Genomic DNA, 21,220 nt, shown 5'->3' with positions numbered 1-21,220 from the left:
TAATTGAACGGCTTCTCCCCAGAACCGCAGAAGTGAATCGCCTTCAATGGGGAACACCCACTCCTTAGCTCCAAGCAGTCAGTTTAACTTTAAAAGGAACCTTGTTAGACAAATACCGACATCTTTTAAAGATTATTTATTTATGTTTACAAAAAACATAAATAAAAATAATGTCAAGAGCAATGCCAATAGCTCTAACTTTAACAAAGGCAAAACCATTGCATTGTAAATGCTTGTGATACAAGAGGCCAGTTTTACCGCAGTGCTGCAATATCGGCCTACGTACAAAAAGCAACAGAAGCTTTTCCCCCCTTTAGCCCACCCTGGGGACGGTCTAAGTTAATTGCCAGGGTTGGTTTGCGTTCCCAGTCTGGCACTGCTCTCAAAGGGGTGTGGTGGATCTAATTAAATGCGTGGCTTAAAAACAAGTAAGCTACAAATCTGTGCTTAGCATAGAGTGCAGCCTGATTGGTATTTCGCTGCTTCTATCATTTCATCCAGGTATGTAATACAAGTAACATTACACCTACAACAAGCCAGGGCTATTGGCTCTGTCAATGGTTGTTAGTTTCATAAGACATATTAGCAACAATTATGGCTTTGTTGTATATAATATTGAAAATGCTTCAGTTCTGAAATGATGAGACTGTGAAACAACTACGAGTCTTATCTGAAGTTACATCAAAGACAGTGAAGGGTGGTTCTGTGGCAGAGATACGTTTTTCTTTCGCCCTGAGGGTGAGGGCAAAAATGGAGAGTCCGAAAGAGACCCGTCTCAGCACCTGTTTTTTTAAAACTGCCGGTGCTCAGCCCCGGCAGGACCTGGCCCACTTAAAGCCCTGGATGGGGGCATGTTTGGGCCATGGTAAACCTTCCTTGTAGAATGGTAGCCCCCTAGCCGGCAGCCCTCCAGGATAATGTCAGAACGTAAGAAGGACCAGTCCACAAGCGGGCCGAGCCGCCTCTGTCGCCAGATGATGACGAGTCGTGAAAGTACTCTAGAAATCAAAAATGGCATGTTGCTGCAAATGATGGCCAGAAAATAACATTGCTTTAGGAACTAAGCCTAAAATGGAATGTAAAAACATGCTTTTGAGAGGTACACATCTTTAGAGGGCCCTTTTTGGGACAATGATGAGCACTGGGCCAAGAGCAGCTTTAAGACTTCTCTTCTGCCTGCCAGAACTTCCAGCTGTGTCGGATTGTCGGTGCCTTTAAAGGAAGACACCAGACCAAAGCTGAGTGACGGGAGAGTGGGTCAGGCACAAGATGCTGTGAGCACAAGTTTGGGAAATTTATTTCAAGGTTTCAAGGTTCACAAGAACTGGAATTTAGTGCCTATAATGTATTTTAACCGAAAGTCATCTCCCATGGTTTGTATTCTCATCCATTTCTTGAGGATTCCTATTTAAAGGCTTGTGTGTGGTCACTCTGTCAAGGAAAGGAAGTCTGACTCCAGTCTTGGGACGATAAAGCATGTTTGCAACCTGGAGCAACTTCGGAAAAACTCCAGGAGAATTCCATCACTTGTGGTTTCTGATTGACCACTGTCATACATCTGCCTGCGCTGATGCTTAAGCGACTGCTAGGTAGCCGTTTTCGGCGATCATAAGCCAAAATATCACCCTAAATGTTGTCTCAGACACTATATCTCTCATCACTTCATTGTCAAGCTAAATGCATATTGTCGACAAACTGGATGTTATATTTTTGTAGGATGATATTTCGACCATGATAAAGTGGTAGAAATGGGTGCAATGTAGCAGTGAGGTTAATAAAGTGGATGTGACATTTTGCTAGGTTGATATAGTGGTAGAACCATTTGTGATGCAGCTGTATGGTCAATAAAGTGGATGTGATATTTTGGTAGGAGGATATTTTGACCGTGATATAGTGGTAGAACTTATTGCAATGAAGCAATACGGTCGATAAAGTGGATGTGATATTTTGATTGGATGATATTTCAGCTGTGATATATTGGTAGAACTGATTGTAAAGCAGCGGTAAGCCCGATAAAGTGGATGTGATACTTTGGAAGGATGCTATTTCAACCGTGATATAGTGGTAGAACTGATTGCAATGTAGCAGTAAGGTCTATGAAGTAGATGTGATATTTTGATAGGAGGATATTTCGACCATGATATAGTGGTAGAACTTATTGCAATGAAGCAATACTGTCAATAACGTGGATATGATATTTTGGTAGGATGATACCTTGAGCGTGATATAGTGGTAGAACTGATTGCAATGTATTAGTAAGGTCGATAAAGTGGATGTGATATTTTGGTAGGATGCTATTACAACCGTGATATAGTGGTAGAACTGATTGCAATGTAGCAGTAAGGTCTATGAAGTAGATGTGATATTTTGATAGGAGGATATTTCAACCATGATATAGTGGTAGAACTTATTGGAATGAAGCAATGCTGTCGATAAAGCGGATATGATATTTTGGTAGGATGATACTTTGAGCGTGATATAGTGCTAGAACTGATCGCGATGTAGTAGTAATGTTGATAAAGTGAATGTGATATTTTGGTAGGATGATATTTCGATCATGGTATAATGGTAGAGCTGCATCAAGGCCTTTCTCAGGCATTGGATCCCAATCGATCCTATGTCAGTAGTCATCATTGGTAGAAAAAGGACCTGTGTAAAGCAGGCTTCTTCAAGGGTCTAAGGGATCACTTTTAAATCTTGCATCTGTAAAGAGACGAACAGCACGATAAGAAAATGGATCAGGGTCAGGAATGGAGAAGAGGTAGGACCTTAGTGGTCCAGTGCATACCATTTTTCTACAGTGACTGGCTTAGTGGCTTCCTGTAGCATGTGGGGCAGTCCCTTTTTTCACTGAACATAGACATTGTCCAGGGCGCTTTTTGCAGGTTCTAATGCCAGTGCGTTCAGGGCTGTCACTTCCATAAGACTGCTGTCTTGTAAACAGAAAAGGCGCAGAAAAAATACATTTTCTTAGTAGAGGGGGAGCATTCCTGTGGCAAAATGTCATTTCGCCTGGCACGCCAAATAACATTCATGAGTTTGTGACTTGCGAAGACCCATGCGTACGCTGTGATTATTTTGCACAGCTGTGGATTTTCATGGTCCATCACTTGAAGGTAAAATTTGAATGATGTACCTTCATTATCACAGTATTTACACATCTGTCCGCATCTGGAGGAATGCACACTGCAGTGCTCTGCCAGACCAGGCAAAGATGGCGGCCAGCAGACTCGGGTGATATACTTTCATCTTCCTCTGACTGGGCTGCGCTCAAGGGCCTGAAAGAGGTCAATAGCCTGTCAAAAGCTTTGTCCATTAGAGCTTCAGTCGATGCAATGATCCCTTACTTAATTACTGAAAAATGCTTTCCTCTTAAACTAAACAAGTGTCGAGGCACTTTAACGGCACCATTAGCCTTCACTGGGCCTGGAGGCGCATTTATAAACAATAAACTGCAGCGAATCGGCCTGCACTCAATATCGCAGTAATATTGCCTTGCTAACACTGGGGAGACATTTCTCCAGAGTTAGCCAGAAGGAATGCATTTTTTTCCGAACTCTTTTCTTGTTAAAAGTATTTTTATTGCTCGACCTTTATCCTTGCTGCTTTATAGAAAGGAGGGGTGCAGGGGAGAGAGTGAGCAGGGCTGCAGTATATTAACTTACAATAATACTAAGAATCATATTTGTGTACAGTACGGTAAGTACGGGGAGAGGAGTTGGCCTAACGGCTAGGGCGGTCGACCTCGAATCTGGGGAACTAGTTTCGAGTCTCTGCAATGACGCTGAACATCCTGTGATTCTGGGCAAATCACGTAATCTCCCCGTGCCTAACAAAAAATGAATGTGTCCTCATGTAACGCAACTGGTGCTATGTGAAGCGCTCTGAAACTAACCCTGAGCGTAGTTCATATAGAAGCGCTACGCGTAGCTAAGCGAAGTGCACTTCTTACTACACAAGCTATGCGAACTGCGTAGTGCGGTAGGGAAAATGCTGTTTGCACTGATTGCACAGTGCCGGATGCTTGTCCCCACTGTGCAATCATTGCAAACCGCATCTTGCACAGTGCAAGAGCTTGTTTTCTGCGCTCGTTTTCTGCCGCTCGAGTAGAATTGTACTCGAGCGGCAGCTTTCTCAACGCGGACTGGTAGTGTCTCATCGCGAGCGGTCGCGAGCATACCAGACCACTCGCAATGAAAAAACTGACCTCCGCGCGTTGAGAATCTCACAGGGAGGTTTATTTACCACGCTTGCGATTGGCAACTTGATGTTGATGTTGCTGATCGCGAACGAGGAAAAAGTCTCGCCGAGATGTTATTTTGCTCGCTCACGATCGCCAACTTGACATTGATGACAGCGAGCAAGCAAAAAATTCCCGCTACGCTATGCGTTTTTGTTCTGTGCTACGAGCAATTCGCGTAGCGCGTAGTTGCACAAACTACGCACGCTCTACAAGCTTAGTGTAGTCCTACGCCCAGGGTTATCTGAAACCCGATTCGGTTCAAGTTCGCGCTATATAAAACTCTGGAAAGTAAAAAAAAATAAGTAACATCTATTACTGCTACACACTGGTACTCAATCTACCTACCTGGGAAGGATGGAAGGTTGAGCCAGACTTGTTAGAATTAGAACACGTGATCTGCAGATCATTGCATTTTTTAGCAGGGAACGTAGATTTTAGTTTTGAGTCAATGGTTCATCAATTAACATGTCTTGGGCCAGTGAATCATTTAGTTGAACACAACATCTGGAGCTGAATTGAGTGTCATTAGGCCTTGGCCTGGTGGCTCTGTGGACTCATTCATCCATCCTAGAAACCTGAGTTTGATCTCCTAGCCACAGGTTAAAATGTCTACGGGTCCACTCAGCCTTTCATCTTTCTGAGGTTGATAAAATTAGTAACATAGATTTGGAAACTATAAATACTTGTTGTTTACTGCCAAGATGCCCCAGTGGGTGAGCAGTGCCCTTTACTAATACACTTGTTATAATATCAGTTTTTGCTGTGCGGTTGAGGGGGGCTGTTTTCATGGGTGGGTTTGTGATAGATACGTTTTAAAGGATGCTCTTGTGACGGCCTTGGGCGCGGTTCGAGTGGTCCAGAGGGGCCCACTTGTGGGCCTCAGTAGCCTCCTTTACCTGTTGGTAACTATAGTCCATATGATTCACATTGGCCAATTCAAGATGACATTATGCGGTAAGTTAGGTTCTTGCAAGCTTAGTTTGACACCTATATTATGCAACTCAAGGAAGGGGATTATGAGATGTTCTGATCTTAGTGCCAGAGTTAGTTTGTGTGTTATCAAAGGACGTTGGGGTACATAGATCACAGAAGGGGGAATCTGTTGAACAGCAATGAAATCTAGCAATGGTGAAAGGCACTGGTTCTTTCAACTGGGGGTCTCCATCAGGGAAATTTGGGGGGATTAGCAAGAATTTCAGGTTTTGTGTCAAATTAGTTTATTTCGGCTATATACCAATAAAACAGTGTACACGTCATAAAAACCTGATAAAAACCGTTTAACAATTAATATACATGCAGTATAGGAGAAAGCTCACGATAAAATCCAAAACACAATATGGCAGTAGCTGCATATGATATCAGATTTCTAGGGGTCCACAGATATCAATAAAGCTAAGCTGTACATTGTCAACTACTCTCTTACCTCAAGCACTGTTATGACAAGGAAAAAAAGGCAAGTGGCCATTAACTTTTCCCATCATTTTCTTTTCTACTTCAAAAAGTTCTAGAAATGTTGGAAAACAAGTACACATTTAATCTATTGTACACATAAGGAAATTAGATGTTTCGTTATGGTTGGAAACGTGAGGATAGGATGTGTCGTTAGGGACTAAAACTTTAGAGCAACAGAGAAAAAGCTTGTTAGAAATACTATGTGAGCCAAGAGTCTACTTTTTCAGGTGAAGGACTATTCCAGAGACAGCGGGCTAGATGTAGGTAGGCTTTTACCGGTCGGTACCGACCGGTAATAGCCTTTTCATATGTAGGAGGCTTTTTTACCGATTCGGTAAATAACGAATCAGTATTTACCAATTCGGTATTTACCGAATCATCATTTACCGATTCTCGGATTCTCATTTCACTTGTTTTTTGGAAATTCAAGTAGTTATACGGGAAGAGAAAATAGAAACACGTCTTTACCAGAAACCAACGACTGGCAACACATTGTTGCTTGCCAAAAGTTTCCACCCGCATCACACAATTGCCAGTTTGCCCTACGGCGAATTCTTACGAATTCGAAGAGCCTGCAGTACAGAAACTGCACTGAAGGAAGCACAGGAATTTACTAAATGTAGATTTATGGCACGTGGATACAATGAACAGAAGCTTGATCTGGCTATTAAAAAGGCTGATAAGATGGAAAGATCAGCTCTTATAAAATCATTCCAAGTATCCACTGTGAGTACCAGCTTGTCCACTGAGACAGCAGTAGAGACCAGCCGGGTACCAAAAACAGAGAATCCTTGTTGATTTATCACTACATATAGTAGACAATCTCAGTTCATAAGAAAGTTTATCAACACAATGGCCCATAATGCTCACTGACACTGTTCTTAATGGAGTTTTAACCGCCAAACCTAATTTCACATACCGCAAGGCACATTCTATGAGAAGTGATTTGGTCAAAACTAGCCCCGAGCTTTACCATAAAGAAAGTTGGGTCTCCGCAAAAAATGGTTTCTTCAAGTGCAGCACTTGCAGGGCCTGCAAATTTGGAGTCAACACTAGAACATATATCAATGCATTCTCGGAAACCCCAATTAAGATCAAGGGTCACTACACGTGCAGAACAGAGTATGCCGTGTATGTGTTGAAATGCATTTGCGGGCTCCTGTATGTAGGCAGCACAAAGCTACAAGTGCATGCTAGAATCCTGCAGCACTTGAGGGCAACAGTCAATTCTGACCCAACCTATCCAGTGGCTAGACACGTACAATTGGAACACGAACAACAATTTAAATGTGTTACAATATTTTGTGAATGACAGTGTACAACCAAGTAAGAGGGGTGGGAATCGAGAAAAGTCACTACGTCAACTTGAGACTAAATATATCTTGGAGCTTGACACTAAAACCCCAAGAGGGCTCAACATTTGTGAGGACCTACATCACTATCTCTAGATTGTTTTTATATTCAATTTTATTAAGAAACTATATTATATGAAATTGGCCTTGCAGGAATACTTATTGATGCAAATATATAACTATTTATCAGTACGTATTTATTGTATTTTTAATCTTTTTATGAGGGGTTTAGTTCATTGTCCTGGTGTTCAATTGATGTGTATTTTATCATGAATCTATATTTTTATGGATTTTTGGTTTTTACTATTTATTGATGCCATTGCATGAATCTATTGATCACATGAATTTATTAACATATGAGGTTCGGTTTGCTCCCATTCAAGTCTTATTTTGTCACCTTGTCTAATTATGAATTGAAGCCCAGTAACTAGTAATTGTACAGTAAGGAAAGAAATAATGTATTGAATATGATAGCTGCCTCTGCTCTTAACCCTGCCCCCTGTTATTAGTATTGTTTAGCTTAAGCGAACTCCCGGCTGGGAGTTTGATGCACTTTATATTTAGCACTAGAGCACAGGCACTTTAACTGTCATCAGTCGGGACTAGTTATTTAGATATATTCTCAGATGGTTTTGTGTTCGAAGAATAAAAACAATGAATTTCAAAACTGATTAATTATAACAAATGTGGTGGCCGACCAATCCAAATTCGTATGGGAATTGGGTTATAAGTAAATGGCCAGTCGGACGCTTTTATTGAATATTTCCTTGTATTGGAACAGTTATATTTCTTAGCTTCATTTGTTTTCTCAGTGTGTATGCGCACTAAGCGTAACAAACGTTGTGAATGTCCATTTCTCTTGTTGCTATAAGGTGCACCTTAACAAACGAAATGTCGACATGTAAACTACGCTAATGTATGATTATATTTTACGCTACATATTGCTTTGAAAACCAACCATCTGTTATGTATTGAAAAGTTTATCTTCGTTTTCATTATGAAGTCTGTTTTCCCGTTTCCCTCATTAAAAAAAGACAAAGTCTGCTTTCTATGTTTTTGTAATAGTCTGACGACTATCTTAGCTCACAATTGGTGAATGGTGGTTTTAAATGTGAATGGGGAAATCTGTATTAACATCCGGTGATCAAGGCGACCGAGTTTGCCGAAACGCGTCTGGTGTTTTTCGGCACAGCAATGCACTTTTGATGAATTATACACTAGATGGAGTAAGTACAGCAGCAGGAACGACTACTGTTCATGTGAGCGCCGGGATTGCCTAGCAAAGGGGGGGGGGCATGTAGCAGCTGGTGACTCCTAAAATAACAGTGTAAGAGGCTCCCTCAGGTCCCCAACGCCCAAGCCACAAGAGTCAGAACAAACCGGGCCGTGAAGCGGGAGGGAATCAACCCGCCTCCCCATGAAGTCACAGGCTGCCATTGACGGCGGCCACTTGCCTGGTCCGTTCCCGAGGCGGTCCTGGGTCAATCAATACCTTGATTAGAGTCTGTTGCATTGCCAGCAAGTCCCAGGACACTTGCAGGGCAGATCCTTGTATCGCGCTCCTGGCAGACGCGAAACATATCACCAAATATATATATATATATATAGAGAGAGAGAGTGTCACAGCCGCGGCCCGTGGAGGGAGTTGCGGTGGGGCACAAAGGCGGGGTGGGGGAGGGTCAGGGTGGGGGGTGCTAAAATCCGGAATATGGATAATTGGAGGTAAGTAAACAATTTTCTAAATAAAATGAATTTAGTTACGTGCCCTGCATCGCATTTTGCGATGCAGGGCGCGCTACAAAATTTGTTTTATTTATTTATATGTTTACTTACCTCCAATTATCCATATTCCGGATTTTAGAATCCCCCACCCTTGCCCCTCCCCTGCCCAACCTTTGTGTCCCACCGCAACTCCCTCGACGGGCCGCGGCTGGAGTGAGAGAGTGAATGTGAGAGAGAGCACAAAATAAATATTGGCTAAATGATTGTATAAGCACTTATAAGGTCGAAATAATGGTAGTTTAAGATAAAAACTTAACATGAAAAGGACCATTGCGAACCAGATGTGTGAAAAACGAATAAAAAAAAAAATAGAAAGTTATTAGTTTATAATTATTCAGAATTTGCCAGAGGTTTTTTTGAAGATCGATTTTCTTCAATTTGTTTTATAGATCAAAGTAGCTTTACATAGATCAGCCCAATTAATAAATTATGGACCAAACTAGGAGATATTCAGAACAGTCCAGGGGCCTATAAAACGTTTTACCTTTTGCATACGGGCCGATTCGCAGAATCGGCCCATTTGCGAACGGTAAAAAGCCTTTTGGGATGTATCATCCCAAAAGGCATGCGCAAAATAGGGAATCGCAATTTGCGATACCCGAAATTTGCAGTGCAGGAAGCAGCAAAAAAAGTGCGACCTGGCTTTATCCCGAAATAATGGTGTTCGAAATAGTGACACACAACCATTCATTTATAAGCGAAACCGCTCCTTTTGCTATGGAAATGTGTTTTGTAGCTGAATTGAGGTTTTATACAGGTTGTCTAAGGTGATCCCTCGGAGGAATCTTCTTTCATTACCTGCCTTCAGCTTTCATATGCAGTCTAAAATTATCCTCAGTGCAGATTCACTTGAAAACTTTGAACATATCAAAATAATCCCCTGGCAGTCTGATGCAGAGCGGTATCTTTCAGGAGAGATGGCACTTATTGATGCCGTTTGAGGCTATCTGAAGAGCAAAGTGTCTTTTAGAAAGAACTGCTTCATCACTAAACTAGAGAAGAGGATGCCACTGCTGCTAATAACCTATTGCATGGTAAGCTGTTACATTTTTTAAAGTGGAGAAGTGTGGCTCACTGGTTAGAGGAGGCAGACCTAGAAGCAGAGGTCAGCCCGGGACCAGGGTTCAATTCCCGGCTCGGCGGGGTCTTGAGTCCTAAAATGTCCATGGACTCGACAATTCTCGCTCCGGTGCCTACTCGATTCACGGGTTCACACTCTTTCGACTCTGGGCAATAGCTTGCTTAATCTCCACAACGGCCCCTCGCGGCGGGATGCCTGGCTTTCACCTTGCGGATACCCTGCCGGGGCTATCTCACAGGGGAATACCAGGACGGGTTCCCTAAGCAAGCGCTTAGAAACCGCTCGGTGATTTGCGCTATATAAATTAATTTACATTTACATTTAGAGCACACACTTTTCCTTGTAAATTGCTCTTTAATGCTTTTATAAGGAGTCTCATGAACACAGCAAATGTTAGGACACACACTTCAATTTCACCAGGTAGTAGTTGTCCTGTCACACTTCAAAAGTGATCCTTTTGCTGACCCTCACAAAGGTGACAAAGTAAGATACCTTATAATAGAATATGGTCCAGAGAGCATTCTGAGACATTAACAAGCCTAGGCTAGCACTTAGAAGTGAGAGACTAGCGCTATGCTCTCAAACACCGAACAAACAGCTCAGCTACTCCTTCCATGTGGCAAATGTCAGAACGTTTTTTTCTTGCATGTCAACTCTGGGTACATAACCTACCACCTGCCTCCATTTCCTTCAGGCAAGAATTCTATTTTTTATGCTAATAAATCATTTTGAGCTACTTGGTAGCGAAATTTTGAAGTTCGAGATAAAAACTTAACATGAAAAGGACCATTGAGAACCAGATGAGTGAAAAACGAATATAAAAAAATAGAAAGTTAATGGTTAGTAATTATTCGGGATTTTCCTGAGGTTTTTTTGAAGATCGATTTTCTTCAAATTGTTTTATAGATCAAAGTAGCTTTACATGGATCAGCCCAATTCATAAATTATGGAGCAAACTAGGAGATATTCAGAACAGTCCAGGGGCCAGATGTATCAAGCGTTTTGCCTTTCGCAAATAGGCCGTTTCGCAGAATCGGCCTGTTTGCGAACTGTAACAAATTTTTGGGGATGTATCATCCCAAAAGGCATTCTCAAAAAATGGGAATCGCAATTTTTGCGATTACCTATTTTGCAAATGCATTTAGAGAATCGCAATTTGAAATACCCCAAATTTGCAGAGCAGGAAGCAGCAAAACATTGCATCCTGGCTTTAAGGAATCATAAATTATCACCAACTTAAAGTAGGTGGTAATTTGCAAATTCCTAGAAAAATGCAAATTTTTGCATTTTTCTAAGTGCCATGTGGCGCGCACACATGCCCTTAGGGCATGTATGTGCGCCACATGTGCACACTTACCTGTTTTGGAGGTGCATCAGGGTGGCCTATTGGCCCCCTACCACCCTTGTAATTGCGTTCGCAATTTGCGATTACCAATTTTGTAATCGCAAATTGCGAATGTCTTCACATTCATTCCTATGGGCCTCTAGGCCCTTAGAAATGAATGGGAAGGCATTCCTTAATAGTGAATCCTAATTTGCGATTGGCTATTAAGGAATAAGTAGGAATCGCACATTTTTTGCAAAACCTACATACATTGCATTTTGCGATTCTATAATAGCGAATTGGTAAAAATGTGCTATTATAGACTTGCAAAATGCAATGTTGACACATCTGGCCCTAAGAATACTACAGGTATCTTCTGCTGTAGTCTCAATCGTCCAGATGCTCGTATGCAAATTAACCCATACGCAAATTACGTTTTTAAGGATTTACTAAACAGCCGGCCCAATTCTCAAAGATGGTTGCGTCTTACTCCAGGCGTAGAAGTGACGTAATCATGAATTTCCAGGAAGAAAATATGTTTACTTAAGGAAGCAATAATCATTTTGTGTATGTCTTGCTCTTGTAGATACATCATTTAGTCATTCTTAATCCTGGAGTATGAAACAAATTCTTACAGATAAAGGTTTATGAATCAGACGCCAGCTATCTTTTTGTCTTGTGCAAGTTGTGTGACTATGGTACTTACTTTATGAGTTGAAAGGAGCACATCTGAAATATTTACAGGTAACTTGTATTTTTGTCTGGAGGATATCTTTGGGAATTGAACCCAATGTATGTAACAAAAATAAATGCACCATTACAGCACTTTGAAGTGTTGTGACAGATATTTTAGATAAACCTAATAACCAGCACCGTTCCTTCAAAGTCTTCACAAAACCAACAATCACAGGTATTGATCATTCAAAGAAATCATGAACGGATGTTAATTTGTTCTGCAAAATAAAATTGTAAATGGATACTTGTATAGCGCACTACTCACCCGCAAGGGTCTCAAGGCGCTTGTACGAATACCTCTGTGGAACCCATCCTGGCTTTCCCTGTGAGGCGTCAACTCCTGGGCACCCCAAGGTGAGGCTAGGCATCCTTAGCGTTGTGGAGGCTGTTGTCGAGATTAAGCAAGCTATTGCCCAGAGTTGCAGAGTGGGACTCCATGATCGGAATAGGCACCGAGGCGAGAATTATCAGGTCCGTGGAATTTTGAGCCCAAGACCCGCCGAGGCGGGGAATTGAACCCTGGTCCCGGGCTAGACCTCTGCATCAGGGTCTGCCGCTCATTGAGCCACACTTCTCCACTCATTATCTTGCACATTTGACTCTGTGGGATTAAATTTGATTTCTCTATGTTGTTACCAAATCTTTATTAAAATAGCATTATAGCCCACTGCCAAGTGCAAAACGATTGTTAAGGAGTATAAAACCTGGTTATAGGGAAGGAGATGTCCATTAACAAACAGAATCAACCAAGATAGAAGGGCTATAATGCTATTAGAACATTCCACCCACTCAGGGTAAAATGTTGTGCATTAAAAAGGGAGAATCAGAAAGACAAGTGTTGAAACATTAAAGCCGACACCAGACATTATCGGCCCGCTCCACTCCATCCTCAGTGGCGTTCCGCGCATTCCATTGTACTAATTTGATTAACTTGTTACTATTTGAAACAGACACTAGGATTTAATAAAGTTGTTTTGTTTACCTTTAAAAGGGAAGAGAGCTGATATATATCTCATTTTGTTTCTTAAATGCAGTTTTTTCAGATTTATTGTGTTTCCCACATATTGATGTTTCTGTGAGCTGTTGTTGTTTCCCCATGACTGTAATTTAAAAGAGGTATTTTGTTACAACGTTCTATGCTTTAAAGTGAGATGTTTTGACTCCTCGACAGCTGAAATTGAGGGGACTATTTTAGTTTCTAAACACTGTGATTTGAGAGTGTTATTTTTGTTTCTTAGATACTCTGTATTAAGTGAGCTTGTCTTCCAAACGAAATATTAAGATTTAACCCCCTGGTGTGGTTTGGGCCCATAATGGGGGGGGGGGGGTGTGGCACATACCACAGAACAGCTTGTTGGTGTGAAAAGGCCGCTTTATTGGAAACAGGTGCACCTCACAAATAAATTCCCTTGGCCTGTGCCGTACAAATCTAAACCTCACTAAGTATAAACTTCCTAACATCCCCCACCCCTCCCCTAAACATAGTTCCCCCTGCAAACAATTACAAACACCAACTTGTAATTCCACATTTCCTACCTACCTAACTATATAACTTCTTGTATCTACCCCAACTGTAAACCAGTCCTCCTAAATCCCCCCCCCCCAGAACTTAGGAAAAAACAACACTCAAAAGTCGTCCTCACGACTTTCGACCCCCCCGTAGGCATCCTGTCTCTTTGGGTACCTGCATACCGCTAGAACCTTATCCAGGGCCTCTTTCAATTGCACAATGTACAACTCCATCACATACCGCGAGAGGTGGACCCCATCCTCCCTAAAAAAGTACAGTGCCCCATAGCGAAGCTCTGGATGTTCCATTCTACCCACATCTTCTTTCTCACAAAAACTCCTTATCTCCCTGTTAATCTTCCTGCGCGCCCTATCAATGGCGGCAGGCCGGTCCACTCCTCTCCAAGTCCGCCTAGGCACCAAATGCAACCATATAACATGGCAGCCGGACCACTGGCGCCACACCTCCAACAAATCCCTTTTCATCTGTTTCACCAACGCCAGGCCCTTGCACTGAACCAGATCATTCTCCCCCAAGTGTATGAGCGAAATGTCCGGGCACACTCCCCTCCAAACCACCTAATCCAATGCCGGCAACAGTTCATGCGACCTCATGCCCCCTTCCCTTGCCAATGACATACAAACAACCCCGGATCCAATCCCAAGTTTAGACTCCGGTTCATATCCCACTCTGCACGCTCCGCCTGCTTCACAAATGAATGTCCAATAAGGAGGATCGACAGGACAGCCACCGCACCTCAAAAGTCACAAATGTAAGCCACAGAAAAAATTCCATCAAAACCGGTCCTCCATCCCGACCCCCCTCAACCTGATGTACGTCTTATAGCAATCTGACTTCCACCGCCCCAACCGCATGAGCTCCTCCCTCCCCCAACCCTGTTTTGCTGCTTCCGTTGCCGCCCCTGTGCGAAAGGATTGTGTCCCAAAAGCCCTCGGGTCCTCACCCATGGCTCGTAGGGCGTGCCGCAGAACCCCTAACAACTGGCCCACCCCACCTTCCAAAAATTCCCGCCAGGCTTGTTCATAAGTCTTCCATGTAGAAACGGCCACTAACGATTTTACCAGTTGTACGACCCTGTCTCTCCCACTGACCACAGCACCGGCAGCACTGGCGTCTTGGGTTTGTCTGCCTCCGTGGCTAGCCCATGGAACCTCCGCCACTGTGAACGAGACAAAGCATCCGCAATGTCATTGTCCACCCCTGACACATGTCGGGCTTGAAACAAAATGTCATGTTCCAAACAACTCAGAATAAAAACTCTCATCAACTTTAGCACCTGTGTATCCCTGGCTGACTGTCTGTTGATGACCTGCACTACCGACATGTTGTCCACTTTGAAAATCACCCGCTTGTGCGCTAGCTCCCACGCCCAAACCGTCACTACCACTACCAGCGGGAAGAGCTCCAGGAACGCAATGCTCCGTCCCCCGCCTTGCCAATGCGGTGGCCATTCCTCCGCGCACCACCTCCCCTGCCAATACAGACCGAAACCGCCAACTCCCGCCGCATCCGACGAGATGGTCACGTCCCATTCCCAATCCTCAGGGGGGCCATGGGCACACCATTGAAGCACTCTAAGAAGGTCTGCCACATGCGCAGGTCCTCCTTCGTCCCCGCCGACAAACGGAGGTGATGATGCAGCAACGTAAGACCAGTCAGCGCCAAACCCAGCAATCTGCAAAAGCCCTACCCGCGTGCACGACGCGGCACGCAAAGTTCAAATGCTCCAGCAGAACCTGGACCTCCCGAACCGTCATCTTCTGTTTCCTAAACATGGCGTACACCAATGCCAACATATGTACCTCCTGGTCCTCTGACAGGCACGCTTCCATGGCGTCGAGTTCTATTCCCAGAAATGACAGCACCGTACTCTGGCACCAGGGGCACACCCAGGTAGCCCAGGAGTTCCGTAAAACCGTCCAGCTGCTGCTGGCAGTCCGCCAAACCAGGCCGGCCCGCCAGAAAGAAGTCATCCAGGTAGTGCGTCACCGTCTCATTGCCTGTGTGCTAGGAAAAAGCCCACTGCAAAAAGGTACTGAAGCGCTCAAACAAAGCGCACGATATCTAACACCCCATGGGCAACGCCTTGCCACGAAAATATCCCCTTCAAAATGGATCCCCAACAGCTGGTGATCCTCTGGCTGAACGCTGACTTAATGTTGCATTTTGCCATAAGGGCGCTTGCCCCGACCGACGCCACCATCCGGCGTGCCACATCCACTGACGAGTAAGACACTGATGACTGGTCCGAGGAAATATAATCGTTCACCGACGTCCCTTCCGGCCACGACAAGTGCTAATCAAGCAAAATTGCCCTGGCTCCTTCTTAGGCACAATGCCGATCAGAGAAATAATCAAATTCTTAATGGGCACCCCCCTAAAGGGGCCCGCTATGCGCCCCTCCCGCACTTCCTTACACAGCTTGTCCCGCACCACTGCCTTGTGCGCATTGACTGACTTCAGGTTCTTGGCCCACCTGGCAATCCTCCGACCCTCGTACCCCCACCGGAAACCCTCCTGAAACCCCCGCCGCAACACCCCTGCGTCTCCGGTCCATAGATAAGACGCTAAGGGGGCTTCCAGCCGATCTTGTCTAACCTGCGTAAGAGCCTTTTCCCAATGCTCCTGACCCCCCCTTTTCCTCCCCTACCCCTATTCTGTGCCCCTGACGCTGCGGGCTGTTGACCCTAATTTCCGCCCTACTCCCCAACAGTACACCACTGGGTGTCGCTTCCCACACTTGGAGCACTCATGCCGAAATCGGCAATACTGTCTGCTCCATGCGCCCATGTTGTAGTCCCAACAGGCGCCAACGGTGGTGTTAGAACCACCCCCTCCCTGCCCCACCCCTCCACGGGTGGGGCGGCCGGAGAGGGGCGGGGCGCTAGCAGTAGGCCGCTGGCCGTATAAATCGTCTTATCAAACTTCGCACCCCCCATGGTCTGATGGTACAAATCCGAGTCGAGCTCCCCCCACTTCGCCTCCGGATCCGCTGCCAAGCGAGCTCAAAACTCCTCATCATAATGTGACCACGCGTAACCCCCATACGTGACCTGTGCCCTCCGGATCACGTCAATATATTTAAAGAGCACGACCGTCCGCTCCGGGTACTTCTCACAGTACACGCTGGTGAATATCAAAAACCCCGCTGACCAGTTTTCAATAGTCAGAGGCACCTTGGGCCGCCTAACCAGTTCTTGCTCCTCCTCCTTGGACCACTCCTTCAGCTCACGATGTAAGAGCTTCAAAATATCGCTGAAGTCCCCCTTCCATATCTTCTCCTTGGTCGCCAAGGACAGGTACGCCCTCAGAGGTTAAGTGATGCCCATATAAGGCAGTTTGCGCACCGGAATATCATGACTCTCCTTCCCTTCCGTGCCCGCCTTACTCCCCCCGTCTGGCGCAGCGCCCCTGGCCCCGCCAACGCCCGCTTCATCCGGGCCCACCCCTGTGTCCTTCACGTAAGTGCCTTTATTAAGACGCACCCCTTCCCCTTCTCCTGTCGCATCCGTCCCCACCGACACCGTACACCCGTGGGCCAGCCCGACCCGTTACCGGCTCCTCCACTTTCCTTACCTGGCGTCAAGGTCGGCGTCCGCACTGGATCCCGCCGCCTAACCAGTGGAGCAGGTGGGGCCGCCACTCTCTGCTCTGCACCTCCTTTTGTCCTGCAAAACACTAGAAACAACATTACTCCGCTCCCCCGTCCTGCTCCGCCCCGCCCCTCCCTTATTTCCCCCTCCTCCGAACTCTCTTGGTCATAATCCAGCTGGGACCGCATCTCCTCCAGATCAGAACCTGTGCCACCTACACAATCTTGCCCCCGGCCGCCCTCCATGGGCTCCAGCCGGCTAAGTCCTGCCCTCTCCCTACACACACGTAGCAGCTCCTCAAGATCCACACTCTCCCTTCTCCTCTCCTCCAGCTCCTCCTTAGGGTCCCAATCAATGCTGATGGACCTCTGCCCCCGTCCCCCGGCGGCCCTCTCGACCCTTCGGGGTGGGGCTGGTGGGACTTACCGCCCCGCCTCCCGTAGGACTCTATTGTCCGGTCCCTTGTAAGAGCGCGACCGCCTGCATAAGGCAGAGCCAGCCCATCCCCTCGGCGTAGTGGAGCGGCATGCTGCTCTCCCAAGCACCTCACCACGCGTTCCTGTCAGGAGAAATAAGTGGAGTACAGCATGCCGGGGTTTAAAATCGCACCCGCCCCGCCCATTCCCCCGCGTCCAACCAAGCCCCCCGCACCCCTCCCCACCCCAGACAAACGACCCCCCTCCGAAAGGAGTATCCCGCCAAGCCCCCATCTCCCCACCTCCCTCTCCCATCCCCCACCCCCGTCCCCCCAGTCACCTACCTCCGCCTCCCCCTCGCCCCACGCCATCGACTCCACACCCTGACGTCCAGAAACCTCTCCCACCCCTCCGCCAGCAGCCCCGCACTCCTGCCTCACCCCTGGCGCACCCCACCTCTCCCCCATCCCTCCTCCAACGGCCCCCGCCCGCCCCAGCCCTCCCGCATCCTCACGGGCCGCGCCATGCATGCCTGCCCGGAATCCCAGCTCCGCCAGCCCGTCACCAAGCCCCGCCCTCCCTCTGTCCACACCCATTCCCCACTCCCTCCACAACACTCTCCCAGGCCGCCATCCCCCGCCCCCCTCCCTGGCGTCTGGGGCCCACTTGTCCCCCCAAAGGTCTTTGCTCCCAACTGTGAGCCTCTGGCACCTCTCCCCAGGCCCCCTGCCCCTACCCCCTCCTCCTCCTCCCCCGAGTTATCAATCAAGAGGGGAGATGCGCCATCGCTCTCTTACAAGGGGGCACCCCCACCTGCTCCTGTGTGTCCTTGTGGCCTTTTAGGCCCGCCCCGCCGCTTAGCTCTGAACCCGCCCCTCCTGTGTCGATGCTCCCGTTTGTGGCACCCGCTCTTGCCGCGAGGCCCCCCAGCCCCTTCCACAAATTCTAATGCTGGCCTCGGGCAGCGCCCCGCTCCCGCCCCTTCCCCCTTCCCCATACATTGCGGCACCAGACGCGCGGCCTCGCCGCATCCCCCGGCCGCGCCCTCCGCCCCCAACCTCTGCTTACGTAACGGCAGCTCTGCCACCATGACCGCCACGGCATCGCTCGCCTCACGCCGCGGCGGCCTCACCTTAACACCGGGCGGCAGGATGTCCATGAGGCCCGCGTCTTCAAGGGGCGGAGGGCCTCCACCACACAGGGATTTTCAAGACGAGCCATCCTGCTCTCCACAACCGACGCCCACAGGTATCTCGCTGCACACCGTCGCCTGACAGCCCGCTACCAGCCAAGTCCTGCACCACGTCGAAAGCGTGTCGTAGGCCTACAAATAAAATTGCCCCCAGTACAACTGCCACCGGCTGCTACCATCGAAATGGTGGATAGTTTCCCAAGATGGCTGCATAAATAACAACCCAGCCCAAAGAAAGCCCAAATGTAGCCCACCCAGCCCAAGGCGCCTAAACCAGCCCAACCAGCCTCACTTAGCCGTTGGCTGTACTCCCCCCCCCCCCAAACCCCCTGGGAGGGGCATGCCTCCCGCTGGTCGGCCGCCCCTCCCAAAGCTCTATTGACAGATTTTGTGCTTAAATATAGATGCTTAATTGCCCTTATACTGTGAGAAAAAATTATCATGTTTCTTTTGCCAGTTTCTGTGATTTTCATTGTGCTGCTATTATTTCCCATATTGAGGTATTCCTGTGAGCTCTTTTCTTTCCCAACTTTTGAGTTTTAAATAGTATAGCTGTTTTTGTACCTCAAACACTGTGTTTCAAATTAACTGTTTTGTTTCCCATTTTCTGTGATTAAGTGAGTTGATTTTATTTTCCAAATTCAACTTTTGAGTGAGCTTTTTTGTGCAGCATATCCTGTGATTTAAATGAGCTGGTTTGTTTACCATCTTCTGAGATTTAAGTGAACTGTTTTGTTTAACATGTTCTGTGATTTAAGTGAGCTGCTTGTTTCACATAGTCTGTGATTTATGAGCTGTTTTGTTTCCCATACACTGAGATATTTTGTTTACCTGAGTCTGTGATTTAAGTGTGCTTTCTGTTTCCACATTCTTTGATTTAAGTGGGTTTTTTGTTACCATATTCTGTCATTTAAGTGTGCTATTGTGCTTCCCACATTCTGTAATTTAAAGAACTGTATTGTTTCCCATATTCCTTGTTTGAAGTGAGCTATTCTTTTTCCCATATTCTGTGATTTAAGCATGCTGTTAAGATTTCCATATTCTGGGATTTAAGTCAACTGTTTTATTTACCAGTTTTTGATTTAAGTAAACTGTTTCGTTTCCCATATTCCATGACTTAATTGTGCTGTTGTGTTTACCATTAATCTATGCTTTAAGTGAGCTGTGTTGTTTCCTAGATTCTTTGGATTTAAGTGAGCTGTTTTGCTTACAGTAGTCTATGATTTAGGTGAACTGCTTGTTTCCCATATTATGTGATTTAAGTGAGCAGTTTTGTTTACTATAGTCTATGATTTAAGTGAACTGTTTGTCTCCCATATTTTGTGATTTAAATGTGATGTATTGTTTACCATAATCTATGATTTAAGTGAGCTGGTTTGTTTCCTAGATTCTGTGATTTAAGTGAGCTGTTTTGTTTACAGTAGTCTATGATGATTTAAGTGAGCTGTTTTGTTTACAGTAGTTTATGATGATATAAGTGAGCTATTTTGTTTACTATAGTCTATGATTTAAGTTAACTGTTTGTTTCCCATATTCTGTGGTTTAAGTGAGCTGTTTTGTTTACTATGGTCTATGGTTTAGGTGATGTGTTTGTTGCTCATATTCTGTGATTTAAGTGAGCTGTTTTGTTTATTATAGTCTATGATTTAAGTGAACTGTTGGTGTCCCATATACTGTAATTTAAGTGACCTGTTTTGTTTACTATAGTCTGTGATTTAAGGGAAATGTTGGTGTCCCATACTCTGTGATTTAATTGGCCTGCTTTGTTTACTATAGTCTGTGAGTTAAGTTAATTGTTTCCCATATTCTGTGATTTAATTGAGTTGTCTTATTTACTTTAGTCTATGATTTAAGTGATGTTTTGCTGCTCATATTCTGTTACTTAAGTGAGCTGTTTTGTTTACTATAGCCTATGATTTAAGTGAACTGTTGGTGTCCCATACAAACACGAAAGCACGGGTGCACCACACCACAGTACACAAGGCCCGATAAGGCGAGGGAATCAGGATCGCAATATGATAGTCACGATCGAGAAAAAGAACATCCAGAACCGTCACAACCAAGGGACTCCTTCCAGCACTCGGTGCTGGAAGACTAGTCCCGTGGTTGTGACGGTTCTGGATGTTCTTTTTCTCGCTCGTGACTATCATATTGCGATCCTGATTCCCTCGCCTTATAGTGCCTTGTCTTTAAGAAGCTACATGTAGATGTGTAACATTATTTAGTCTTCATCACCTTTGAAGCTTATTTCCGAGGCTCCAGTGACACACTCCTTGGAACCAGCCAGGAGTCCAAGCTGGACGTTTACATTTACGCTCTGAATTATTGGAACCTGTATTTATGCTGCACTTAGATTAAATCACGCCCTGACAAACTTCACGCAGGTTGGATGTCACACCCTGTGTTACTATTTGTGACCCCATTCTAGAGGGCACCCGATCATCGCTGACATATCTTGATGGATGATTCCATTTCCCTTTGTGCTGCAAACTTTTTTTAGCCTCCGTTACTCATGGAGA

General features: G+C 45.7%; 1 protein-coding gene across 1 annotated transcript in view; it reads left to right on the top strand.

Moving 5' to 3' along the window:
- The window catches only part of MGLL (monoglyceride lipase), a 412,525-nt gene that overhangs the window by 291,789 nt on the left and 99,516 nt on the right, over positions 1 to 21,220 (top strand). The gene's annotated exons all lie outside the window — the stretch shown is intronic.

This window comes from Lissotriton vulgaris, chromosome 9 (genome assembly GCF_964263255.1).
Source record: "Lissotriton vulgaris chromosome 9, aLisVul1.2, whole genome shotgun sequence".
In the NCBI taxonomy this organism is placed as follows: Eukaryota; Metazoa; Chordata; class Amphibia; order Caudata; family Salamandridae; genus Lissotriton; species Lissotriton vulgaris.
The sequence above is the reverse complement of the archived record's forward strand: the minus strand, read 5'-3'. Positions and strand labels throughout refer to the sequence as shown.